The sequence below is a fragment of the Emys orbicularis genome, chromosome 10, assembly GCF_028017835.1.
Source record: "Emys orbicularis isolate rEmyOrb1 chromosome 10, rEmyOrb1.hap1, whole genome shotgun sequence".
Taxonomy (NCBI): domain Eukaryota; kingdom Metazoa; phylum Chordata; order Testudines; family Emydidae; genus Emys; species Emys orbicularis.
In genome coordinates, this window is record NC_088692.1 from 78,541,209 (window position 1) to 78,569,031 (window position 27,823).

The window sequence follows — 27,823 nt, forward strand, 5'->3', positions numbered from 1 at the left end:
GAAGCCAAGCCTATAAATGGCTCAAAGACAAGCTGAAGCTGTCACTCCCGGATCATATTAAAATTATTTGGAGTAGAGCCTGGAAAAGTACTATAGAATTTGGTCCAATACGATGGTCTAGTGAAGCAAAACAGAGAGTGATGTACTGTAATAACTGACTGAGTTTTGACGTGATCCATTTGTTTCTTCTCATATTGTGCAAGCCCACACATAATGCTCCTAACAACCATTTATTATACTGTCTCCGTTCCTATGTTGCTCAAGTACATTGGATCGATGAAATTTGATATTGCTACATTTCTGATCAGTGATCATCTACTCTTTGTGTGATGTACAGAAGAGTGCACAGTAATTCAAGAGCCCTGTTGTTATCTGGTCGAAACTATATGAATGATATTGCATTATTTGAGATCTTGTAAGTAAAGATGTAAGAAGGCAGGAGGGCAGAGTTATGGTGTTTTGACCAACCTCTACTGTGGCATTTCCAGGCCTCTGTCCCCTTCTTATTTTATTTTATTTTATTTTTTATTTTATTTTTATTGCATTTACTGACTTACAAAACCAGAAAGCCTGTTTTCTTTGAGAAGGATGGGGGAGTTGGAGCAGACGGGGTAATACGGTTTGAATGTGCCATATGTGGCGTATTGAGTGACTGGGCCAGCTGCGGGGGAGCTAGTGGAGAAGTGGGACAGAGAACAGAACACAGAAGAGTTTGATGTGGTGCCCCTCAAATGGTAAATAGCAGGACTGCAAAAGCCCAAGAGCTCAAAAATCATGACACAAACTACGTCCCATGAGATCTACTTCCGATCTGAAATGCCCATGACTCCCTTTCCCAATGTCTTTGTGTCTCAGGCATGAGTGTCCACCTATGCAAATAGCAAGGGAGCCTGAATGTACAGTTGCCAACCCTCCAGAATTGTCCTGAAGTCTCGAGGAATTAAAGATTAATCTTTAATTAAAGATCATGTCATGTGATGAAACCTCCAGGAATACGTCCAACCAAAATTGGCAACCCTAGCTGAAAGGGGCAGGAAACCTATAGGAAGATACCCAAGGGTGGAGATGGCTGATTCTGTTTGTTTACCAATCAGAAAATGCTTCTTCTGACTTGTCTACATCACCCTTTGACACCCCCACCCCAACACACCTCTTCTCATTTTAAAATAATCTTTTTGTCTGCATCTGTGATCCCGCTGAGTTCCAGCCTACTTCATGTCTTGGTCGGAGCACAATCCATGTCCACTCACCAGTTCATCAGCCCTGATGGAGTGAGTAGCCGTTGCAATGCTTTGTACCACAGACAGCAACTGCAATCCCTGGGAACTGGTTTCTGATCGTCTGATCAGATTGCTCACAGGTTTCCACTTGTAAACAAGTAATTTGTTGTACTTGTTTAATACGAAAGAAATAGAACATCATGACAGAATAATGGTCTCCTGCTTTGAGAATAAGTGTCCTGGCTGGGCCTCATTCACGCTGAGAGCATTAGGCTTTTTAAAAAAAAAAAATCATAAGTGAATTTAGTGATGGTGAAAGTTGCTAGTTGATAGCACCAGAAATTGGAGGCTTCCAGTTAACCACAGCACGGGAAGTTGCCAGGCAGTCCTCTCATGCTAAGCAACCCCTATCCCTACCGTTGACATGCGTCAAACTGCTGAGCTGCCCTGACTTTATGCTCCATTCTGCCCTTAGCCTCTGTTGAGATTGTAAGCGAGATGGTGCTGGCATTTTAATGCAGGCCTTAGGGAATCCACTGAGCCACACTACTCTGCTAAGAAGTGCTGCTGAGCAACTTCTGAGTGATAATCAAAGGGTCGATTTGGACCGCCTGTCTTGGGAGGCAAGAGGCTAATATACCAGGTCACTGCACCCCCCCGATGTTCATGTTAGGATTTGTGTGGCTGGCCCATTATCTCAGGCCGTTGTTGCTTTCCTCAGACCCAGAGCTGACCCCAAAGAGCCAGCTTTAAGTGGAGAATCTGGATGTGTTTAATTTGCTTCTCACGCTGAGAAAGCGCCAGACGATAGTGACGCTTTGGTGGGTGGGCTGCTGATTGTGTTCACGTCGTCCAGCACTGCCATCTTGTCCCTGCCTTGGACAGAAGACAAAGGGGCTTTCTTTTCACCTTGGAGCTTTGGCTATGGCTGCTTAATTATGGGCAAAATCCCCACGCTGATGGCGGCAGGTGCCGCGTAGGCTGGAGGGAAGGAAAATCTTTGGGGGTCTCTATGCTGCTTTGGAGGGTGTAGGGGGGCGTTTTCCCACAAAAGCAATACTGAGGGACCTGCTCACTACTGACTGTGTAGGAAATAGCACCATAATGTAGGCATGGCCGAAAGCTTTGCCAGGTGGAACAGTCCAGTTGTAGAGCTATGCCTGTGTTCTGCACTTGCCCTCAGAAACATATGGCTACATTGGAACCGGAAGGCCTAATTCCCCGCTCGAGGAGACATACCCGCGCTAGCTGTGATTGAGCTAGAGTACTGGAAATAGCAGTGTAGCCGTGGTCAATAGTCACTATTAGGCTACTATACTATTGGTACCCAAATTCGTTTCAGGATTTCATCTTCTTTGTGCTCCTGTAGATGCTAGTAGGAGGAAGAGCTCAGTAGAACAATGACAACCCACAAACTGGAAATGGAACCCAGCAGTCCTGTCTCCCTGTCCCCTGCTCTAGCCACTGGGCAAGCTACGGTATAATACTCTACCAAAATTGACCAAATAGTATAGTTCTGCCCTAAACTGCCATCCTGAGCAATCCCACTGGAGTGGATGAGATAATGCAATTTAATCAGGCCTGCGGTGTTTCTGAATTGGCATGAAGCAGCACTGCATATTTGGTATTAAAGATAGGTATTGTTTTAAATGGATGGGATGACATTGGAATGAATACGGGACAAAAACATGTTATTCAAACCCTATAAGTGTACTTGTCTTCTAAGTGCACTTATCTTTCATGGAGTAAATGGCAGCTGCTTCCCACCGTAATTAGTGAAGAGATGTTTGTTTGCAATGTGGAAATCTCCCATTCAGGTCCAAGGCTATTAGTAACATGTTTGCATTGTATGTCAAAGGCAGGGAATTCAGATCCTGGTTGGGTCAGACTTCAGAGTATACTAAATCTAGCATGGAATAGAGAACTACAGCTAGATGCATTCTGAGGCCAGGATCTTCCTCTTGTGTCTGTTGAATTGGCTTCTGTTGAAGATATGACAACTGACAAGTTCCAGTGCAAAAGTATATGAATGAAGCAAGGCATTGGTGTCTTCAAGCACACAATAAGACAAGATAGGGGACTAGCCGGCCCATTGTTTTTCAGGTATGGCAGGGGCCAGAATACCAAACTGCTGTTCTGTTAGTGTACCAGAAAGCAGGACACCAGATGGGATGGACACTGGTTCATTTCTGTTACGGTGGGTGATGGGACACTAGACTAAATCAACATTAGTCTCCTTTCCAATAGTGTTTGATCCAATTCTTGTTGTTAGTTTCTTACCTCTTGCTGCGTGTCTGTCTAAATTAGACTGTAAATTCTTTGGGGAAGAGACGTGGTCTTTTAGGGCTGCTGAGGAATGTGTGCACCTTCCAAGATAATGCTCTATAAATAACAACAATGAATAAAAACCAACGCAGGACAATGTAATGGAGACATGGTGTTGTACAGTGCAAGTAGATGCACATTAAAACAGCAGTCAGAGTACATAGATTTGCAGAGAATGCACGCATAGATTGCTAGCATGGTGAAAGGCAATTTTGTGGTCTTTTGAGACTCTTGTAGGTTGCTTATACACACAGTGTATGTAAATATTAGGAGACCAGGAAAGAATTGCTGTGATTTAAATAGGAAAATACTACTACAATGCAGGCTCATTCTTAATCCTACTCGAGTGTTCACTGCCTTCGTTAAATATGCAGAGACTGATGGAGATTGCTACAGGATTAGCATCTAGAACCAGTCACACGGTGAACTGTTTAACATAAACAACTTTGCCCTAAGATTTATCACAACTGACGATAGAAAAGGAGCAGCGTCTCCCTTGCTTGAATTCTAATCAGGAAGAATATTTAGGACAAAGGGAATAACAAACTCTCAACGCCAGCTGCAGTGTGTCAGCTTAATTCAAATATTTTTAACATAGTTCTCCAGGGGATTTACTTTTCCAAGCTTATTCAGGTTGGGGCGGTGGTTTGTTTTGTTGTTGTTGTTTTTTAATTCCCACCCTGCTTCAGCTATTGGCCAAGGCAATGACCCAACAGGCCAATACAAGCAACAACCTGCCTTTTGTTTGTGTCTTCATTACTTCAGATCATATCAGGGATCACAGCAGAGACTAATGACCTTCTGTGTCTCTGGACTTGGTGAAGTGTAATTATAGTCACAGGAAATTCTGGGCTGGCTGGTCAGCCCAGCTCCCAATCTAGGGGTCCAATCCTTTTGTTAGCTCCTGCACAAACAATACTGCGTGCTCATCTGGATCTCCTGAGACGGCAAGTTAATGGCATATGTTGCCCTGGGAATGAGGATTTGCTGAAAAAACAAACAGTAAGGCTCGGTAATAATTGAAGGTGCAAGATGGCTCACCAGGCAAAATAACTGCTTACAGGAATCACATTTCATCTCTCTGTCAACAGAGATCTCCTTGGAGATATCCTTCTAAACTCTGATAGAAATCGGTGTTTAAAAGGACACTGCCAACTTGGGTAAATGCCTAAAATGTACATACCTTAAAATTCTAGCAATTTCTTTGTGGATTGACACCTGGACTCTAAATATCTTTCACAACAAAGAAATTGTTACTGTGCTACAAAGACCTTGAAATAAGTAGCCTTCTTTTTGGTGTGGACACTGAAAGCATACTGTGTGAGCTCCCTCTACTGCTCTGCGGGGGTCATGTTACCAGAAATCTCTATCCCTAGCACAGTGCTGCCACCTGCTGCGAAAGCAAATGCTGCACCAGCCTCCCAACGTGAAATAAATATAAACATAACGGTTTGTTAAATAGGAGGGGTAAAGTCGTATCTCAGCATCGGAGGATAAGCTACAAACCGAGGAGACTAGAACATCTTAAAAGAAACATTACGAAATAGTAGCTGATGGATGTTTTCCAGGTTAACTTCCTTACCAGAAAGTGACTTGGTAAATCCCTGTCTAGCTGCAGAGAAGAATGGTTTTCTAAGGCAATGGTTCTCAAAGTCGGTCCGCTGCTTGTTCAGGGAAAGCCCCTGGCGGGCCGGGGCCGATTTGTTTATCTGCCACGTCCGCAGGTTCGGCTGATTGCGGCTCCTACTGGCCGCAGTTCCCCGCTCCAGGCCAATGGGGGCTGCGGGAAGCGGCGCGGGCTGAGGGATATGCTGGCCGCTGCTTCCCGCAGCCCCCATTGGCCTGGAGCAGTGAACCGCAGCCAGTGGGAGCCGCGATCGGCCAGACCTGTGGACGCGGCAGGTAAACAAACCGGCCCAGTCCGCCAGGGGCTTTCCCTGAACAAGTGGCGGACCGGCTTTGAGAACCACTGTTCTAAGGGAGTGTAGGGAAGGGAGTTGAGGGAAGCTATCCTAAGACAGGCATTCTGAGCTGCATAAAATTCATAGTTTAGCTCCGATGCAGATTCCACTGGCAAGCGTTAAAGCCATGATCACAGTTCACAATCAGAATCGGGGCTACGGGGCATGCATTTCAAGGGGCATTGGAGAGAAGTATATACCACGAGAGTAGTAGGAGAGGCATTATTTTGGGGGTGGGTGGAGAAATACAGTTCAGTATAAGGCTTCCGTTCTGCAGCGTGGTTATAGTCTCATTGTTTGGTTAGTAAACACTGGCTAATGAATGCCAAAGGCTGAACTTGGGAAAAGAATCTGCACACAGTTGGTCCATGGGAAATCATGCTGGTATTAGTGTTCCCTTGTCCGCACTGCCTCACCCTGTCACTCGTTTGTTTGTTTCATTCGCTTGGGTTGACTCTTTGCAATTACAAGGCGGTAGGCTCTTTGGGGGAGGGACGGTCTCTTTACTACGCGTTTGTGCAGCACCTCGCACAAAGGGATCCTGATTGGCACCTCGAGGCGCTACTGCCAAACATATGATTGATGATGATGGTAAAACATTCCCTGTAGGAATGGTCTAACTATCCAACTACAGTCATAGATCCAACAGGTATATGGCTACACAGCAAAGAAGAACCCGCAGCTGGCCTGTGCCAGCCAGCTTGGGCTCGCAGGGCTCTGGCTGCGGTGTTGTTTCACTGCTGTGTAGACTTCCGGGCTCAGGCTGGGGCCCGAGCTCTGGGATCCTCCCACCTCACAGGGTCCTAGAGCTGGCCTGGGCCAGCCATGGGTGTCTAGTTGCTGTGTAGACATAACCTTAGAGGCACAAGGGCTTGGATTGGTACCCCCAGTTCATTTTGCAGGCACAAACCATACGTCCATCCTCCCCACTAGGAGTTTCCACTGTGACATGTGGGACCCATTTGTGCTGAGCTCTTCTGAAAATTTGGCCCCAATTGTGGGCACTGAGCACTTGAAATTTCGGCTCTTAGCGTCTGTGCACTTTCCCTGAATCCCCTTTGGCTGTTGATGAAACCCAGCTGCACTTGGCATCAGATATAGCTAGCCAGGTGCAATCCTAATCAGTGATTCATTTGTGCAATACCATTTATATTAAAAATGTTTAATAATAATAAAAAACACTCAATCCTTTCTTCTCCCCCTTCCCCCCCCCCCCCCCCGTTCATTTGATGCAAGTGTATAGTTGGAACGGCTTTGATCCCCATCAGAATAGAGGCTAAACATTAAAGTGAACCATCCCAACACTGCTCCTCATTAATTAGCGGCTGCAGGCACTTTGAAACATCTGTCAGGATTGCTTTGACATTCCCTTTGCTTCACTGGCTGCACCGAGGAAGCAGAACAAATCAAAATGAGCCATTTTTTTTGGTGATGCCTGATCTTGGTTTCTGCATTAAACAACAAATATAAAGCTAGGTGTTAGTAATGGTGCCACAGACGCAGGCTTCATTCCATGTGAGTTAATAAACGTCAGGGAATATGATGTCTCTTCTCGGGTAACCATGGAGCAAAGAGATGAAAAATGCCCCAATCGGGTTGGGGAAATGTCAGGAGATGCATCCTGGTAGAAGGTTCTTGATAGGCTTTGTAGGCAGGAATGGGGACAGGGGCAGCTTGATGCACATGCTGAACAGAGAGGTGTCTGGCATGCTGTATTTCGAGAGAGGTAGGGTGCATTATGACTAGAGAGGATTTGACCACAAGAAGTTATCAAACCGGCTTTTTCCTCCTGGCATCCTGATCCCCGCATGCCTCAAGGACTAGATCGTCAGCTAGTGCATATCGGAGTCGCTCCGCTAAAGTCAAAAGCCTTTACTGATTTACACCAGTTGAGGATCTGGGCCCAGGAGATGATCTTCCAAACAGCCTGAGGATGATTAATCCATCTGAAGATGGGGGGAAGGAGGGAGATCAATGGGGAAGTCAGGGAAGTGAGAGAGAGAGCATGAGGAAGAGGGATTGTAAAGTAGTAAAGCCATTGTGGCTGATTCTAGTCTAGAGGTAGGGAACCCTTCAAAATTACTTGACTTGAGTTCCAGCCACTACTGGCAAAAGTACATGTATCAGGCTAAAAAGCTCATGCCCCTGCCAAGAGGCAGAGAACAAACTAAGGTTCCTGCAGTCTCCCTGCAAAGTGAATTCCTGGTAGTATACACTGGATTCCAGCCCCCACTCTCCTCCAGTCACGCAGCCAGTTTGCCTGGCCATATTGGGGAAGTTTTACAAAGTCCCTTTCCAGCAGAAAAGTTTCCTCCCTCAGTAAACCTAGTGCCTGAGGCAGTAAATCATTTGTCGCTGAATGATCATGAACAGAACACAGTATAATGCGAGTCAATCAACACACTGCTCTCCTGTGGGAGCAAAGAGAGACCTCTCCAAGTGCTGGTCAGTAGCCTGTCTGGGTCTCAAGGACTGAGTGAGTACTTGTTAAGCGATTCAGTTATGGATGATAAGGGAGCTCCTAGTTTCAAGGCCTCTTCAATGGGAATCTTGCCGCTTGCATTCATAAGAGTGAGATCAGTCTGCAAGAAGAGAAGCTGTAGTGAGTCTTTCCAGCTCTGGTTATTTTGCTTTCACACAGTTGTGTCATAACGGGGAAGTATGTGAGCATAAAGGATGGGGGCTCTCTGCTTTTGGCCTCCATAATCTTTCACCAGTGCACTCTGGAAGAGTTCTCCAAAGCGCAATGCTGCTTTGCTCATTACCCCACCTAAACCTGAATGCGATTGTATTCATAACCATTGGGCTTTGCTGGATGGGGCAATGGGTAAGATCTCCGTTGGGTTACAGGTAGCTCTGTTGTGTTCACATGGTGCTCTCAGCACAAGGAAGTATCCTCCCCAACAGACACAACCAGCAGGATGGATGTGGGAGGAAATGACGTCTAGGGACAAGCACGGAGTCTGGAAGTGGGAATGCCCAGTTCTGTTCTGGTGATTATGCAACCTTAGGCGTTCTCTAGTCTGCATGTCATGTTCCCCATCTGTAAAATGGGGGTGATGACACCTCCCTACCTCCAGGGGCGCCGTGAGATTTAATTACTAAATGATAGTTAAAATGAACTATGTGAGGTTAACAATAGTAAAGTTCTTAACGATCCGCTTCCCTTGTGCTTTGCATCAGAAATGAGCTCCTGATCCTCCTATCTCTGCTTTCATTTCCGCCTGCTTCCCCTCCTTATGCTGCCCACACACTTCCCTGGATGCCCTTCCAACCACCACTTCTGCGGTCTTCTACCACTTTTGCCTTCACACGTTCTTCTATGCTGCCCCGTATGCTTGGAATTCCCTTCTTCCTCTTGTGCACCAAACAACTGGCTGCTCCTCATTTAGCTCCCTCCTCAGCCTTCAACAGTAACCCACTCAGGTAGGGAGTTTGTCACCCAGCAAAGGGCTTTCTACCCCTCTGAGAGATCTGACCATTGTCCCAAGCAACTGAGCATCCTTGTCTCCAATTGTTGGAGTCGAGAGCTCTCAAAGCTCCCCTTAGAAAGTAATCACCATGGGACAGGGATCGTCTCTCCCCTGTGTTCCATACAGCACTGATCTCACAACTATTGCTCAGTAGGGTGTAATGCTGAGGTCACATTCATTTCCTTGGCAACAGGCTGTGATGTCACACACAGAGTTATGACCAGGCTGCAAGACGGAAGAGGAGAAGCTGGGCTGGGCAGGAGAGATGCTCTTAGGCCACATCTACACTACGAGGTAGGGGTGTGAGTTCCTGGTTTGTGTACATATAGGATACATTGTGGGGGGCGGGAGGAAATGCAACAGAAAGTCTCAAAGCCAGGGTCAACTGATTTGGGCTCGAGCTACAGGGCTGAAAACAGCAGTGTAGATGTTCCCACTTAGGCTGGACCTCAGAATCTGAGACCTTCACCAGGTTTCAGACCCCGAACAGGAACGTCTACACCAGGGGTCTCAAACTCAAATGACCGCGAGGGCCACATGAGGACTAGTGCATTGGCCCGAGGGCCGCATCACTGACACCCACCCCTTGCTGCCCCCGGCCCCGCCCCCACTCCACCCCTTCCATGAGGCCCCGCCCCTGCCCCGTCTCTTCTCCACCTCCTCCTCCAAGCGGTTTTAATAATATATATACACTCAGTAAAGCCCCCCCCCCCCACTGCACTGGGTTGCACCACCACTCCACCCCTGCTCTGCCTCTTCCAGGGGTGGCAGGTTTGTAGAAATGTTGGTGGTGCCCAAAACCTGCCCCCCCCAAACTCCGTCCCCACCTGCCTAAGGCTCTGGGAGGGAGTTTGGATGGGGAAGGGGGTCTGGGGTGCAGACTCTGGGATGGAGTTTTGGTGCTGGGTGCAGGCTCCGGGCCGGCGAAGGGAGTGGGGGTGCAGGCTCTGGGATGGAGTTTGGGTGCTGGGTGCAGGCTCCGGGCTGGGGCAGGGAGTGGGGGTGCAGGCTCTGGGATGGAGTTTTGGTGCTGGGTGCAGGCTCCGGGCCGGCGAAGGGAGTGGGGGTGCAGGCTCTGGGATGGAGTTTGGGTGCTGGGTGCAGGCTCCGGGCTGGGGCAGGGAGTGGGGGTGCAGGCTCTGGGATGGAGTTTTGGTGCTGGGTGCAGGCTCCGGTCCGGCAAAGGGAGTGGGGGTGCAGGCTCTGGGATGGAGTTTGGGTGCTGGGTGCAGGCTCCGGGCTGGGGCAGGGGGTGGGGGTGCAGGCTCTGGGATGGAGTTTGGGTGCTGGGTGCAGGCTCCGGGCTGGGGCAGGGGGTGGGGGTGCAGGCTCTGGGATGGAGTTTGGGTGCTGGGTGCAGGCTCCGGGCTGGGGCAGGGAGTGGGGGGTGCAGGCTCTGGGATGGAGTTTTGGGATAGGAGGGGGTGCAGGGGTGAGGGCAGTGGGGCTGGGGATGAGGGGTTTGGGGCATTGGAGAGGCTCAGGACTAGGGCAGGGGAAGGGCAGCCTGCCCTGAGGCTAGTGGAGGGGGGCACTAGGACCCTGCGGCAGCAGCTGCAGGCTCCGGGGCAGTGAAGGGGCAGCAAGTGAGGCCGGGGGACACTCGGGGGAGGTGCGTGGGGGCGGCAGGCGGGGCCGGGGGAGAGACCCGGCCCCAAACATTGGGGAGCAGCGCAGGGGGAGCTTAGCTGCCACATAAAATAACTCGAGGGGGGCGGGGGTGAGGGGAGTTTGGCAGCGACAGGAAGTAACTGGGGCGGGGGAGGCGCGGGGAGGTTGGCGGGCCGCAGGGAAGAGCGTGTTTGAGACCCCTGGTCTACATGTTTGAGACCCCTGGTCTCCACAGATAGTTTTTAGCCCTGTAACGTGAGCCCTGCAATCCCGAGTCAGTTGACCCACGCTCTGAGACATGCTGCCACGGGGGGGGGGGGGGTTGCAGTGTAGACGTATCCATCCTTCCGCTAGTGCTCACGGAGCTAGCGTGAGTATAAATCGCAGTGTGACTGCGGTAGCGTGGGTAGTGGCAGTGGAGGCACAGCTGAGCCGCCCCAAGTACATACCCACCAGTTTCAGGCAGATTTGTACTCGGCCCAGCTAATCCATGTTTCCGCTGCCACTACCCTTGCTCCTGCAGCGACTCTGCCATTTATACTCGTGCTACCTCGACGAGTGCATAGTCGAGCAGGGGAATCGCATCCCCTCACTTGTAGTGGAGATGTAGCCTCATTCAAATGTGACTATCTGAAACAGAAATGGGCCTCAGCCCAAACCCTGGATGTGAGCAAGGCCCAGTTGCCAGATGTGTTCAGGATCAACACCTGCACCTGCTTCTGACTGTGGATTTTACCAGTCGGCCTCTATCTTTATGATGGGCTGAGCCACCTACCTGGATCCAAGTGCTTAGGGAATTTGAATTCATAACCCCGATCCAGGCCTTGTAAAGAATAGGGCCTTTGCAGTAGGCTGAACAAAAATCCCAGCTCTGAGTACCTGGGTGGTTGAAATCCAGATGGCAGTGGTGCAGGCTGAGGCCACCTCTAGAAGGCCTGGTTAGAAGACTATGGAAAAGGGCTCGCTCTGTACAGTGCCTGGAATCTGTACAAACGTTGCCTTTGCTCGCGACTGCTGCAGTGCAACAGGGGCTCTTTAGGGGCCTATGACAATATGGGTCGAGTGTATCCCCCAGTAATCCCTTCACACGGCCCCACCCCTTCCCCCATCCACCACGGAAGCAGGGAATGTGGGACAGGCAGGGTTTTGAGATTATCTGGCATGCTCCATATGCAGCCAGTCCCCTTCTGCTGTAACAAACAGCTTGTTCAAGTGCTGGGTAGAAAGCACCAATGCCGGGCAGGCTGGGAAGCTCACCCCTGAGTGTTCATTCTTTGTTCATGCACACCCACATGCTTGTGTGCACCCTCTCCCCTACCATATACACCCACATGCACCCATGCAGCCCCTCCCCCACCATACACATGTGCACCCCATCCTCTGTCATACATACACACACGCATGCAGCCCCTCCCCCACCATACACATGCGTGCAGCCTCTCCCCCACCATACACACTCATGCAACCCCTCCCCCCACCATACACATGCACACGTGTGCGGCCCCTCCCCCCACCATACACATGTGCACACATCCATTTGCTGCCCTTGAATGATCTCTTCAGGATCATTCTCAGCAACTAAGAATTTAAACATTTCCAAATCTGGATGTTTAGGGGGATTTTTTTTCTCTTCCCTTCAAACCAAAGAAATAAAAAACGAATCTAGTATGAGCCAGTGATCGGGCCAGGATCTAGTACACTCAATGCCTCACTTCCTGTCTTTACCCACCAGACAGCACTGCCATCCAAGCTGATAAATAATACATTGGGCCAGGCCCTTGGGCCCAACTGAGCTAAACTCGACAGAACCTGGGGCTAGGAGCTGTGGGGAAAGATGCTTCTAAGCCACCCATTCACTCTTCCGATCCTGGGGCTGGGAGCAACAGTCCCATTGGGATCTCTCCACCAGCCAGGAACCACAGGAGTGCAGGCCACTCCAGCCACACACGCCATCTTGCCCCTCACCTGCCCACAGTGTGTCCCCTATGCCATGGCAGGCAGCCGCACTGGGGGCTGAGGATCTGCCCCATTGAACCTATTTTTATCTGTCTGTGTCGATATTTTTTTCAAGAGATATAATGCATCCACAGTGCAGGCTCCGGGCCTCATCCTGCATCCCTGCCAGCCATTGACTGAAGGCTGCAGAATCAGGCTTCTCTCTTAACAAATAAATACCCATGGGGCTGGTTTTCCTGACATCCCTGTAGTTGGCAGCTTTAAAATAAAAATGGCGGTAGGTCCTACATGTAAACAAAGCTGTGGAGCAGGCATTCTCTGATCGTTTTAACATGCTTCTTCAGGAAAGCTCCGCTCCGAGGCAGCAACCTCCAGATTTCAGAGCGGCCCCTTCTTTCTATTGGCTTTTCCAGTTGGATTGACTGACTGACCGGAGGTCTCCTGGAGGGAGCAGCCCTGCACTCGTCAAATGATTCAACATTTTCTCTCTCCTGCTTCCTTCGTCTGTGTGTGGGAATAAAAATGCCCACAGTGCAGGGGAGGGTGTTGTTTAGCCATAGAGGATTCTATGAGCTGCTTTCATTCCGCTGCTTTTTGCAGATGGGGCACTGAGGGTTGCCAGGAGTCCGGTTTTCGACCAGAATGCCTGGTTGAAAAGGGATCCTGGCGGCTCTGGTCAGCTCCACTGACCGGACCATTAAAAGTCCGGTTGGCAGCGCAGCAGGGCTAAGGCAGGATCCCTGCCTGCCCTGGTTCTGCGCAGCTCCCGGAAGCGGACGGCATTTCCCTCCGGTTCCTAGGCAGAAGTGCGGCCACATGCTGCCCCTGCCCTGAGCACCAGCTCCGCAGCTCCCATTGGTCAGGAACCACAGCCAATGAGAGCTGTGGGGGCAGCGCCTGCGGACAGGTGGCAGCCCGCATAGTCGCCTCCACCTAGGAGCCAGAGGGACATGCTGGGCACTTCTGGGAGCCACCTGATGTAAGCTGCCCAGAGCCTGCACCTCGAATCCCCTCATGCCCCCCACTCCCCTGCCCCATCCCTGAGCCCCCGCCCAGAGCCTGCACCCCAACCTCCTGTCCCAGCCCTGAGCCCCCTCCCAGAGCCTGCACCCCCTCCTGCACTCAGAGCCCCTACCCCCTTCCACACCCTATCTCCCTACCCCAGCCCGGAGCCCCCTCCCACACTGCAAACCCCTCATTTCTTGCCCTACCCCCAGAGCCCTCACCCCCTCCCGGACCCCTGCCCAGACTGGTGAAAATGAGCGAGGGTGGGGGAGAGTGAGTGACGGGGGGGGGGGATGGAGTGAGTGGGGACGTAGCCTCAGAGAAGGGGCGGGGCAGGGGGTGGGGCAGGGTTGTTCGGTTTTCTGCAATCGGAAAGTTGGCAACCCTAAGAGGCACAGGGAGAGCCAGTCACGGGCTTCATTCCGAGTCGAGCGCGGGTTTCTACACCCTGATTTCCTGGAACAGTAGCATCCCGGCTCTGGATCTCAGCCCATCGCAGGCCAGATTAACCACTGTTCCTTCAGAAACCAACACTGGAGCCTCAGTATTGATGCCAGGGACTTGTCTGTCTTGGGGGGGAAACCCAGTGCAATTCTTATCCACCCCCCCTTTCTATCCCTAACGTTCTGCTGCTGCACTTGAAGCCAGCTCAGATACTTTTCCTGTTAGCCCTAGATGTGTATATCTGGGGGCAGGTTGCTCTTAGGCAGAGGATTCTGGGCTCTGGAATTGTACTGCTCTGCCGGCGCTAGGCGTCAAGGCAGGACTAAGGCTTCTGCCGAAGGGAAGGTGATTTTGCTGGGGTGGGTAGGAGTGGGTGTGTATGGTTTTCAGCGGAGAGAGAGGGTAACCTTCTCAGAGGCAGTGTGACTTAGGCGTCCAAGTCACTGTTGAAAATGGGAGTTAGGTTCCTAAATCACAAAGGTGCTTTTGAAAACAATACCCAGAATCTTTATGGGCCAGCGAGTTGCTTTTGTGCCTTGCCCGGAAGCTGTGGGACGAGAGCTACTCTAAATCTAGGTTCCCCGCCTCTTGGTGCTCAGTAGATCCCTACCCTGAGAACAGATTTCTTCTCTCCTCTTCTATGAGTCGCAACTCTATTACTTATTAAACACACACTGTTCGCCTCACACGCGGCCTTGAGAGACGCTATATCTGTCTGCTCACATCACCGCTTCCCCATGCGGGCCCCTCCCTCGAACTAGGGCTGCCAATTTTGGATGGACTTATTCCTGGAGGTTTCATCACACGACATGACCTTTAATTAAAGATTAATTTTTAAATCCTGGAGACTCCAGGACAATGCTGGAGGATTGGCAACCTTATCTTGAACAGTTGCCCAGCAGGTATTATAGGTGACAAGAAAGGCCTCTGTGTAGGAATATAGGCCCACATTAGATCTGGGTGAACTATGGTTTTAAATTGAGTTGGGATATAACATGAGCAATAGCCCCAAAGCATGTGACCAGAAAGAATGAGATCACGAGAAAGAAGAGTTGTTGTGTTAAACTTGTAGTGACCCTTCGAAATATTAGCGTTCTCTTATTTAAGGTTGGGCTGAAGTAACAGAAATAAAATGCAGTTAATTGGGTACCAGGTGCAGTAAATAACTGGCTATATAAGAAACTGCTTCATCTGGTCTTAGCTAAGGTCCAGTAACTGGCAATGACATCGCTTGTTTGTTCAAGGATCTAAAAAGAATTCTTAAAGGATTCATTGCTAATCCCTGCCTAACCAAGCAGGAGCCGACCAATATGAGTCTGAGCACCCCAGGGTTTAGCCTGTTTGTAAATATCTTGATCAAATGTTTATAAATGGTTTGTTACTGTTTTGATGTAGTCAATTTGCTTATGATTTAGGCATGGTTAGAGCAGTTGTATAAATAGCATTCAGATTGGATTTAATAAAGGAATTTACAGTTAAATTAGTGCTGTGGTAATAGCCTGCATAAACAATAATAATTCCTGTGATAGGGAGCTAGAAATAACCATCAAGATTAGCACTCAACACAGGCACTAACTCAGCAGCACAAGCGTCCCGTGAAGCAGGGAACAGTAAACAACTCTACATGAGGCAAGGAGGTGAATAAGGTAATTTGGCCAAGGCCACTCAGAGACTCAGTGGCAGAGTCTCTTATATGCTAGAGATAATACCTTGCACTTAAGTCCCTTTCCATTAGTAGATCTCAGAGTGCTTTACAAAGGAGGGCAGGATAGTTATCCCAATTTTTCAGATAGGGAAACTGAGGCACAGAGAGGGGAAGTGTCTTGCCCAAGGACACCCAGCAGGCCATTGACTATAAGAACTTATATGTTTGAACTTGGCTGCCAAGACTACGTTGTCTCACTTTAAAGGCCTGTCCCAACCCTAATAATACATAACATTTTCCACATTCAGAGCGCGGCACAGACATCCATGAATGAATCTTCACACAGCCCCGAAGGGAGGGTCAGTACTAGAGTATCGCCAACTCTAAGGGTTCAAAAGTCATGAGTCAGGTCCCTAAAAATTGTGATGATTTTTTTTAAACTAATCTAACAAACATGGGCTTCTTTTCTTTGTCTCCTGAGCCTTTAGCTGCCCTCGGGTCAGATTGTGATGCCTAGCTCTTCCCTGCAACTACCAGGACTTATAAACAATGAAAACACAGATTCTCACCTGATTGCATGCCTCTGGGAGCCGGGGCTTTAAGTACAATATCAAATATTGTGAGAGTTGGCAACACTAGTAGTAGTAGGCCAGTTTTACAGTGCGGAAACTGAGGCATGGGGGAGCAAAGGGACTTGGCAAGACCACAGTGTATGTCAGTGGCAGAGTCAGTTTGAGAACTCAGGATTTAATTCCCAGCTCTTCCAATGACTTGGTCTGATTGCAGAGGTTGGTAGGAACTAGGAGATGCATTTTGCTAGAACTATATAGTCCATATGTACAATCATTAATGAGATTTTGTCAGTTTCTGTGGCTCTCTGCTAGTTCTTGGGATTGCAGGTGCGCCTTCTGGTGGCTAATGTGACACCTGGAAATTCGTAGCTGTTTTTAAAAAAACTGAGTTAATTTTACTATATGCAGTGTAATGTGCATTCATTTTACTGGCAGATGGGAGTTTAGCACAGAGCTGCATATTCAAATTCGGTTTGGGATTCCCTCTGGATCCTTGCACTAGCATTTATTTTGTTTTCTCTTAGTACGATCTAAGTGAATCTGTGAACTCTACAATCCATTTTTAACCCCCCCAAAAATAAGTTGCAGCAAGACTTGATCCCAAACATTTAATGTGTTGAAAATAATAAAGTCAAGGCAAAATCGTCATGGGGAAAGGATTACTGAATAAATGGCCACGCTTAATGGGACACAGTAAGAGCACTCTCTCCTTTGCGCACAAATAAGAAACGAGTTACTGAGAGCCCCTAAAATAAACTGTTACTCTGCTTGATCTTAGCCACCAGGATATCACCCTCGCACCTTTTTATACGGCTGCTCTTTTCTACATTGGCTTCTGATGAGCATAGAAAGAAATTAATGGAGATATCCCATCTCCTAGAACTGGAAGGGACCTTGAAAGGTCATCGAGTCCAGCCCCCTGCCTTCACTAGCAGGACCAAGTACTGATTTTGCCCTAGATCCCCAAGTGGCCCCCTCAAGGATTGAACTCACAACCCTGGGTTTAGCAGGCCAATGCTCAAACCACTGAGCTATCCCTCCCCCCTGTCAAAAGGATGCTGACATCTCAGGGAGACTTGCTAAATAAAGACATCTGCTTATGTATTTATATTTCTCCTATGATGCCTCAGCACACCTGCTGTGTCACTTCACCTCTCAGCCCCCTTGTTAACCTTTCCCCTGTCATTGTCTCTTGCTTGGGGCTCGTCACTGCATAAGGCCGCAATATACAGCAAAGCTCCTCTTTAAGCACATGGAAAGTTCCGTTGAAGTCAATGGTTAAAGTTAAGCACATCCGTAAGTGCCCTTCTTCATCAGGTCCTAAGCCAGTAACTCTAAATCTTGCAGGGAGCAATCCATAAATATATATCTTCCACGGAGTGGGGGTGCATGTGGGTATAAATATTATACGTTACTCTCTTCAAAAACAGCTCAACCATTCTGTCTCAGTCATTCACTAAAATAAATTCAACTTTGGGCAGAGACCAAGCCTGGGAAATTTCTGAGTGAGTGAAAACGGGAGGTTAGGAATGGAAACTGTTATGTGACCTTAATTAGAGTTTTGAATTCTGAATAGTCGATGATCACATGCACCTTTGCATGAATGCCCTGTGGATAAGAAAATATTGTCACCCTCTTGGCATTTCTTGCCTGCCAGTGCTCTACGCACTTGTCAGGAATACTGTGAAATGTAGCCATCTCTTGATCTTTTGCTTTGGGCACAACCTGGCTTCCCTCGGCTCCAATCCCCCCTCAGAGGCAGCTGCCAGAGTAGTGAAATGGCAGATGGATCGCTCTGCAAGGCTTTCCAGTAGAGATCACAGCAAAGCTTTCTGGCTTTGCTCTGACCTGCTTCACTTCATGTTCATCTCTGCAAAGTGCACTCTTCTCCTTTTGCTGAAGCACCTGCACTGGAACTGGCATTCAGTATTTAGCACTAAAGGGTTTTGAAGTAAAGGTTCTTGTTCCATGACCCGTTGCCTTTATCCAGCCCACCACTGTGCACTGGAGCTGCTCTTCTACACTAGCGATCTCTTCCTGAAAACGAACGTGAAATGGGCTCCCTAAAGAACAAGTATGTTCGTCCTTGTATTTTTCACATTGGTGTCTTGTTTCCAGCCAGGAGGCATTTCTGCTGTGAGTTACTGTTCCGTGTTAACTCACTACAGGGTTTCAGGACAGATGCTTCTCCCACTTCTCATTGCAAACACAGGGGGCTTGAGTTTTCTTCAATATCTCTTAGCCAGCAGTGTGTAGCAGGGTTTGCCTAAGGATTGCTCTGCTTCATTGCCATGTTGAAATCCATTCATTCAGTGGGACGTTTCCCAGCTCTGTCACTGACCTGCTGGGTGACTTTGGGCAGATCACTTCACCTTCCCTGTGCCTCGGTTTCTCCTTATGTGCAATGGGGATAATGATACTTCCTATCACTCCTCCCTTCCCCTCTGTACAGTGCTTGGAGAGCTCTAATGAAAAGCATGACGGAAGTGCTAGGTTTTATTATAATTGACTAGAGCTGGTCAGGAATTTTTTGATCAACTTTTTTGGTTGGGAAATGCCGATTTGTTGAAACCAAAACTTGTGGGAAAGGACTGATTTTTTTTTTTTTGGTTATAAATTTTGCATTTTGAAAAAAAATTGGAAAAAAGTTTCAGAGAGGTCTCATGTTGACATTTTCTAAGCACAAAAAAACAACCCCTGTTATGTCTGTTTGAAATGACTTTTGGTTTGACATTTAACTGGGGTTTTTTTTAATTAAGACCTTGAAATCAAAACATATAAACTAAATCTTTCTTTCTTTCTTGATTGGATTTTCAATTAGTGAAAATTTTCCAGATTCTGACTTTTCATCCTGATTTGGGAGAGGAAATCTCAAAAGTTTTCCTGGGATGGGAAAACTAGTTCCTGCCCAGCTCTGTTACTGACCCTTAATAGGAGTCAAATGCTGAAAACGAGAACCTCCCCCAGTCAGTTAAACATGGGGCACAACAGGTGAATATCACCTGGGAAAACAGAACGCTGACTGGAATGAGCGCAGCTGGCCCAAAGACCAGGAGAGCTGCGTTTCCAAGGCAGCATTGTGTCCACCACTGCTCACGCCTGTTATTGAGGCAAGGAGGTGATGATACTCCTCAGCTGAGCCCAAGCTGGGAGAGGGGAACCAACACAGAGACAACCAAAGGAAGGAGGCTGACGCCAGTCCTGGGGCCCGTTGCAGTCAATGGGAGTTTTGCCACAAATTACAGTGGGGCCAAGATTTGACCCACAATCTCTCTGCGGCTGAAAACAGATCACAGCCTACTTGGAAGAGTAGTTTTCCATTAGCAGGTTAGTATAGCCTAGGGGTCTCCCATGCCCTCCACAGCCAAATGAGACTGATTTCAGAGCAAGAGACAAACACTGGAAATGGCCTAACTCAGTGTTTCCCAAACTTGGGACGCCGCTTGTGTAGGGAAAGCCCCTGGCGGGCCGGGCCGGTTTGTATACCTGCTGCGTCTGCAGGTCCGGCCGATCACGGCTCCCACTGGCCGCGGTCCGCTGCTCCAGGCCAATGGGAGCTGCCGGACCTACGGACGCGGCAGGTAAACAAACCGACCCAGCCCGCCAGGGGCTTTCCCTACACAAGCGGCGTCCCAAGTTTGGGAAACACTGGCCTAACTAATGGAGTCAGATAGGCCAAGCCACAGGATTCAGGATTTTAAAACACCCTCCTTTCCATACTGTACCCCCTGCTCCCCATGTTTGGGACAGGGTGTTGGTTCAAGCCTATCTCGACTAATAAGTAGCTCCTGCTCCTTGATGGCATTAGGGGCTCTTTGTTGCTGGTGGGTGAGATGGAAGCATTTTTAATGAGTGGGGTCATTAAAGATCACAGAGGAAGGGGGTGACTGGCAATCTTTAACATGGGTTATTCCACTTCCCTAAATCTGGATACAGTATTCTTCAGCTCCTGTCCCAAACTATAGTGCATTGTGGCTTACTCTGTTGAACTCTGTCATGGTCCACCTATCTTAGGTACTTATATGGCCCCCATCACGGCAGGTATCTGTAATGTATTTGTCCTCACAACACACCTGTGAAGTATGGCAGAACTGTTATCCCTATTGTACCCATGAGAAACTGAGGCACAGAGAGACTAAGTGGCCCACCAAGGTCATACATGAAACTGAACATTTGTCTCACAAATTTGAGGCGATCACCTTACCCAGTGGACTGTCTTTCCGCTTCACCTCCATGCCAGGTGCAGAATAGCTGTACGTACGGGCTGTTCTTTGGGAACCTTCAGATGAGTTACATTTTATTTTAAACGGTAATACTGTACAGGCAGTCCTCGGACTCACGATGCAATTGGTTCCTGAACATCATGTCTTAAGTCGAAACGTTGTAACTCAATTTTCACACAGGAACAATGTTGGCTTGAGCGTCGTAAAGTCAAAAGCAACGTCAGAAAGTCGAAACAGGATGTCAGTTTAGAAACGTCGTAAATGCTGTTGGTCGTAACTCGAACATCGTAAACTCGAGGACTACCTTGTAATATATTGTTGTTACATGGAGGGTGTTAAGAGGAGCATGTGGAGAGCTTCCTGTAGACTTGATTTAAGTGTAAACTTTAAGAGAAGTCAAAACCACAGTTAACTTTGGGGGGGGGAGGGTAATTGCAATTAACCTGGAGGTGAAAGATAATTTAATGTTTTAACATAAAATACTTTTAAAATCTTCTTTTAGCAGACACTTTAATCCCACAGTGCCCTCTAGTGGTGAAATTTCAGAGTGAACAGTTTTCCGGTGTTCAGTTTTACCAGTCTCTAATGCTTTATCAGCTTGCCTAACACCTTCTTGTTCGCTCCCTGCTTTAGAAAATGGGTCCCCTTTGTCACATGCCGATGTCTTGCTCCCTCAGATCTGTCTCTGTCCCTCTCTCAGTCATTGCAGTCCCAAACCAAGCTCTGATTCAAGTGGGCCTGCTTACATACTCCTGGAGTCTGACACAGCTGAAGCTGGGACTTGTGGCTGTACAGGAAAACACCATGAGACAAAACTCAGGCCTTCCTCAGCCCAAACTCCCACTGACTTCAATGACCCCATTGCCGGAGGATTAAGGATTTCAGGGTTTGGCCTCTTGTGACATGCCCCGTGTGACTTACCCCAGTGATCCTGCGTCAGCCGCAAACAGCAGCCTTTGAAAGTTCACAGCTCTCCAGAGAGCGCAAATCACTTTGTGAAAATCAGCAGCTGCAATCCCCGGTCACAAAGAAAGGACTGATGCCCGCTGGCTCTGGAGAACAGGTCAGACCCAAATCACAGCTGATTTAGCCTGCCTTCTGGGCTCCAGCCCAACACCATGTGTATTTCATTCTAAGCTGCAGAAAGCTACATATCGCCTGCCCTTGTGATGGCCCTGGAACTTGCTGGAAAAGCCTGTCTGCTGACCCGATACTACCCTCGATCCACATACACACTGCCCATTGGGAGTACTGGGAATTTAGTCTTGGCTTTAGTGCGGCTATTAGGACATTGATGTCTGTGGGAGGCTGTCTCCGCTCTAAGCCGTTCTATTGCCCTGTGTGACCTTATCTCAGGAAGAGAGCAATCGCTGTAACTGTTGTAACGATAATATGGGGACGTGTTTGCCTGAGAGCATTGTGCTTCCCAATAGCAAATCATCTGTGTGCACTCCCTGGGCAAGGGCCCAAAGAGTGCATGTTAGATAAGGTCTCGTTCATATGCTGGGGATCATGTTAAGCCTATGGGCTGATTCTCACTCTGTTTTACAAGAGCCATCTCCATTGGCTTCAGTGGTGCTGTGCCCATTTTCAGCAGGTGCAATTCTGACCCTGTGTTTGCTCAGACTGGCCTGTTCTTTCCCCGCCCCTGCAGCCCTGCGCACTTGAGAGCAAGGAGGCAGGGATTTTGAGACTCACTTCTGCTCATTGCAGAGGGCTAGGCCTAGTGCTTAACCATACGTGCCCCCATATGTAGCCTCTGCTCATACGTACCCTAGAGTGCAATCGGCTTGCACATGGTGTGCTGTGCAAGGACTTGCAGGATCCAGGCCTTATCGTGTGCCTACAGGTATTTAGCAAGAACTAAGGCTACGTTGTAGTCTCGGGTATTTTTAGTAAAAGTCATGGACAGGTCATGGGCAGTAAACAAAAATTTATGGCCCGTGACCTGTCCATGACTTGTACTATATCCCCCTGACTAAAACTTGGGCCGGGGGGCTATGGGTGCTCTGGGGAGGGCGGTCTGGGGGCGATGCAGGTACTTGGGGGGTGGCCCAGGACCCATGTTGGTGCTGGGGGCGGGGATGGGTGGGTGGCTGCGCGTGGCCCAGGACCTCCGCTGGCGCTGGTGGGGTGGAAGCCCGGGACCCCCGCTGGCGCTGCAGGAGTGGGGAGTTGGCAGGGCTGGCAGGCTCCCTACCCGGCTCTGACTGGCATGTCCCTGCAGCTCCTAGGGGGAGGGAAGGCCAGGGGGGCTCTGCGCGCTGCTCCCGCCACAAGCGTCAGCTCCGCAGCTCCCATAGGCTGGGAACTGCAGCCAATGGGAGCTGTGGGGGCGGTGCCTGCAAGCAGGGACAGTGCACAGAGCCCCCGGCCCCTCCGCCTAGGAGCTGCAGGGATATGCCAGCCACTTCCGGGGAAGCCTGCCCCAGGTAAGCACCGCCCCACACCCCAACCCCCTGCCCCAGCGCTGAGGCCCCTCCCACACCCAAACTGCTGCTGGCCCAGGGGCTGCCCGAACAGTCAGGCAGCCCCTGAGCCAGCCGCACTGGCCACTGCAAAAGTCCTGGAATCCGTGACCTCCGTGACAGACACGCAGCCTTAGCAATAACACATATAGGGCTAATTCGCAATGGATCCCCCAGTCAACAAAACTCTGACTTTGCATGCGCACACAATTATTATTCCTGTCTAGCACTATTATTATGATTAATATTACATAGTGGCATATAAACAAATGATTAGTGCACAACTCTGTGCATACCCACACACACACACAGCAGATCCTTGCCCCTTCCCATGTTGACTGGCAAAGCACCTGTGAATCAGTGAACCTTGTGAACTAGCGAAAAAGTGTTCAAACACGCTGATAACACCTGAATGCTGCATTGCAAAAAGGGTGCTGCTTTCCTTTCCTTTTGTCAGTTGCAGTTTGGTTTGAATGCTGATGCCGCGGAGAGTTTGAGTAAGTGTACTGTGGGGTATTTGATAAAAGTACCATTGTCTCCGTCACTTGCGGCTTTGCTGGAGTGCAGGTAGATGGGGGAGATCCTGCCAGCTTTAGTGTAGAGCAGGGGTCGGCAACCTTTCAGAAGTGGTGTGCCGAGTCTTCATTTATTCACTCTAATTTAAGGTTTCGCGTGCCAGTAATACATTTTAACGTTTTTAGAAGGTCTCTTTCTATAAGTCTATAATATATAATGAAACTATTGTTGTATGTAAAGTAAATGTTTAAGAAGCTTCATTTAAAATTAAATTAAAATGCAGAGCCCCCCGAACCGGTAGCCAGGACCCGGGCAGTGTGAGTGCCACTGAAAATCAGCTCGCGTGCCGCCTTCGGCACCCGTGCCATAGGTTGCCTACCTCTGGTGTAGAGTTTCAGGTTAGTGAGGTTCTCCTGCACGTTCACTGTGCCATATGCCTGAGTCTGAAATGTGGCAGATGGCCGCGGGGGATCGTATCTAGCAATCTCCAGCACACAGTCTGAAGTGGGGACTGAATGGGATTTATCTTAGCTCAAGATCAGCGTTTCCCATCATGCTGAGTTCAGCCATGATCTGCAGGCTGCGACTTATTCTTTCTCAGTAGGTCTATTGCAATGTTACCTTTGACTCTCGAAGTGCGTCAAGACAATATTACAAGTGAATCCTCTTAGATAACTAGTAACATCAAGAAGTGTTTTCCCTTTAAAAACCATCCACCTCGTTAACGGCACCAGGCTTGCATGGTGCTTTGGACAAATCCAGCCGTAGCACTGCCTCCATCCCCTCTCGCTGTATCTAGAGACGCTCCCTTTCCCTCTGCCCTCGCCCCGTCCATCCATGTCACTGCCACCCATAAACAAATCCACTAGCCCCACAGTACTCCAGGGGCCAGCAGAAAGTTGATCTGCTTATTTTTAGAAACCTCTGCAGTCTTCATCCAGCCCCGCCCCTCCCCCATAGCACCAGCTTCCTTCATGCATTTTTACATTGATGGCAAGAGACCCTTCTGCTCTGCAGCTCCCACCCCCTGCAACAGTTTTCCCTGGACCCCATTTCTCTGAGAGAGATCCCATCCCCCTAGTGTTTGAGCCGTGAAGAGGCTCACAACACCATAATGTCTGAACACCTCACAGACATTAGTGAACGTACCCTTTCCTCACCAATGTGAAGTAAAGGAGGAGTATCCTCATTTTACAGAGGGGGAAGAGGGGCACAAAGAGATTAAGGCTTGGAGTGTCAAAGGAGCCCAAGTGATTTAGGAGCACAAGTCCTGTTGACCTTCCATAGGATTTACGCACACATAGGGCTTTTGAAATTCCTACCATCAGTGACTTACCCAAGGTCACACCCATAGTTTGCGCTGGAGAGGGGAATCAAATCCTGATCTCCCAGCCTGGTGCTTTAACCACAAGGCCATCATCTCTCCCTTGCATCATTTACAAAAATCTCCTCAGAAACCCTCTCTTTTCTCCCGGCCTCTCCCTTTCTCGCTCCCCTTATTGGTCTTGATTTCGGTACCAGTATCGGTGAGCTCTGTCTGCGCGCGAGACGCTGGAGGGGATAATGGTTGCTCCTTGGCATCAGTTATTAAAGTCAAGCCCGCTCTTGAAGGAACTAATATGCTCCGAACTCAGGCAAAGTTATTTCTGGCCAGGCAAACTCTTCCATTCTGCCCAGCCAGGCTTTAGTCAGAGGGCGTGGGTTTTTTTTTCAGTAGCCTTGGTGTTCCTTCATGGGTATTAACAGGCCGCTGCTTTTCTCCAGCTCCTCTCTGCCCCCAGCTGTGCAGATCATTTCTCTGATTGCTGAGAACTGCGCTATGAGAAAATGCTTCGGGATGAAATAATGTTTCGGGTTAAAGGGCTGGGAGGCTGCGGTTAACCAGTGCGTTACCGATCCGCCGAGGTGTCAGGGCAGCGGCAGACAGCTTCTCTGGATGGCTTCGCAGAGGGGACAAGGGATGTATCCCACTGCCAAACTGAAGCGTGAGTTCGATATACAGAGCGCAGGCAGAGGCAGGGTGGTGGGGAGAGAAATGTCCCAGCTGCACTGGGACTCAGATAGCAACTTCCATGCCCCAGGGGGGAATGAGCCCCATTCAGCTCCTCTCATGTCAAGACAACACCCCCTTCACCCACCCCCATGAACAGTGTGATGCTGGGGCACATCAGTGGAGTGGCAGGGTGGGAGCTGCAACTTTCAGGGAGCATTTCAACAGCTGAAAAGGCACATTTACACCATCTATTATACCAGCTCAATATGTCAGGGATAGGCTGGCCCCAGGCGCTGAAAGCATCCAGGCCTGTCTGGTAAATGGACAGTATTAAACCTGGCTGGACACAGATGAGGATTTCTCTGATGGAATCTGCCCTGGGAAAAAAGTTGTCTGCTTTAGGTCTCAAGGCGCTGGTGAGACCTCATTTGGAGTACTGTGTGCAGTTCTGGTCTCCTATGTTTAAAAAGGATGAACTCAAACTGGAACGGGTACAGAGAAGGGCCACTAGGATGATCCGAGGAATGGAAAACCTTTCCTATGAAAGGAGACTCGAGGAGCTCGGTTTGTTTAGCCTAACCAAAAGAAGGCTGAGGGGGGATATGATTGCTCTCTTTAAATATATCAAAGGGATTAATACCAAGGAGGGAGAGGAATTATTTCAGCTCAGTAGTAATGTGGACACGAGAACGAATGGATATAAACTGGCCGTGGGGAAGTTTAGGCTTGAAATTAGAAGAAGGTTTCTAACCGTCAGAGGGGTGAAATTTTGGAACAGCCTTCCGAGGGAAACGGTGGGGGCGAAAGACCTTTCTGGCTTCAAGATTAGGCTTGATAAGTTTATGGAGGGAATGGTTTGAAGGGATAACGTGATTTTAGTCAATTAGGCATTAACGTGCCATCGCGGGTAAAATGAGGGTCCGGCTGTAGAATCTTGCCTGTATGCTCGGGGTTCTGCTGATCGCCATATTTGGGCTCGGGAAGGAATTTTCCTCCAGGGTAGATTGGCAGAGGCCCTGGAGGTTTTTCGCCTTCCTCCGCAGCATAGGGCAGGGGTCGCAGGCTGGAAGATTCTGTTGTGGGTGGGTCAGCTTATGTGGCCTGCATCATGCGGGAGGTCAGACTAGATGACCATATTGGTCCCTTCTGACCTTAAAGTCTATGAGTCTATGAGTCTATGAGCTTGTGCTCGTAGCAAGGCATCCTGGGAAGTGACCCTACCAGTTGAGACCTGGGCACATCTGGCTACTAAGCTATTTGATGCACTTACCATGAAAATCAGGGTCCAGACACCCCAACAGAAGAACAGGGTCTGAACCCCAAATAATAAGCAATTGAATTAACTGCTCATATACAATGTTGTTGTGCATAAAAAATATATCGAGTAAGGTCTCTTATGAAAGCTTGTAATGTTCTGAACTTGATGGTCATTATGAGATATGTTTACAAACTGTGGTCATGAGTTCATGCATTTGTCTGTGTATATAAAACTGTACTCCTAATTAGTGCTACAACATTCAGCTCCACCTCCTGACGCGGCGGTGGGCAGTCAGCCAGGGAGGGGCTGCCTCCCCAACCAGATGAGACTAGCGCCAAGCACCGAGGAGAAGACAAATGGTGGGGCATTACAGTTAATGGGAAGACACCCTGGCTATCAAGTCAAGAGGGAACTTCTCCTGCTCTCCATGACCATGCAAGAGAGAGAGAGAGAGACAGAGAGAGAACTGCAAACCCTTTTAAAAGGGAAGGGTTTGGAAGTGAAATCTAGCCAGAAACTGAGGGACAGCATCTAGGCGGGAAGCTGTCTGGGAAACACTAATCGCCCTTGCAGTTACGAGGTCTGCTGGTGTAACCCACACACCTCCTGGGCGTGGTGTTCTGTCCCATCTAGTGGCACCGAGACCACTTAGAGAGAGAGATAAAATGAGTCTGCTCTACAGCCTTCACTAACAGCAAGTTGGCTTTTAGCTCATGCTGTAAAGCCTCCTGCACTAAGCTCCAGAGATCCCCGGTTCGATCCTGCCCGCTGACGACCAGGGTCTGTCGGTATTACACTGGGACACTGTTCAAAGGCAATAGGTACCTTGTATTAAAACAGGGGTTTCATCTAATTTAAAAGTGTAAAGCCTGAGGTTCCATTTTGATGTTTGTTTTCTGTGTAACTTGCATGTGTTTGCTTCCCCTCACGATTTCATCTTTGGCTCTGGGGGTTTTCTGCTTAATAAGCTTTTTGTTCATTTTTACCCCAAGCAGGTCTCTGGTATGCAAACTGTATGGAGTGTGCATGTCCGAGCAGGCTGGGGGCTGGTTTCACACCTTGGGGGGCTGACGAACCAGAAGGGAAAAGTCCGAGTATCCGTTAGTTAAGAACTTGGCGTGGACAGGTTTGGGGAGACTCGGGACTGAAAGGG

The 27,823-nt window shown here is 49.1% G+C and overlaps 1 protein-coding gene across 1 annotated transcript in view; it reads left to right on the plus strand.

Moving 5' to 3' along the window:
• Window positions 1-27,823, plus strand: part of SLCO3A1 (solute carrier organic anion transporter family member 3A1) — a 208,540-nt gene that overhangs the window by 132,404 nt on the left and 48,313 nt on the right. The gene's annotated exons all lie outside the window — the stretch shown is intronic.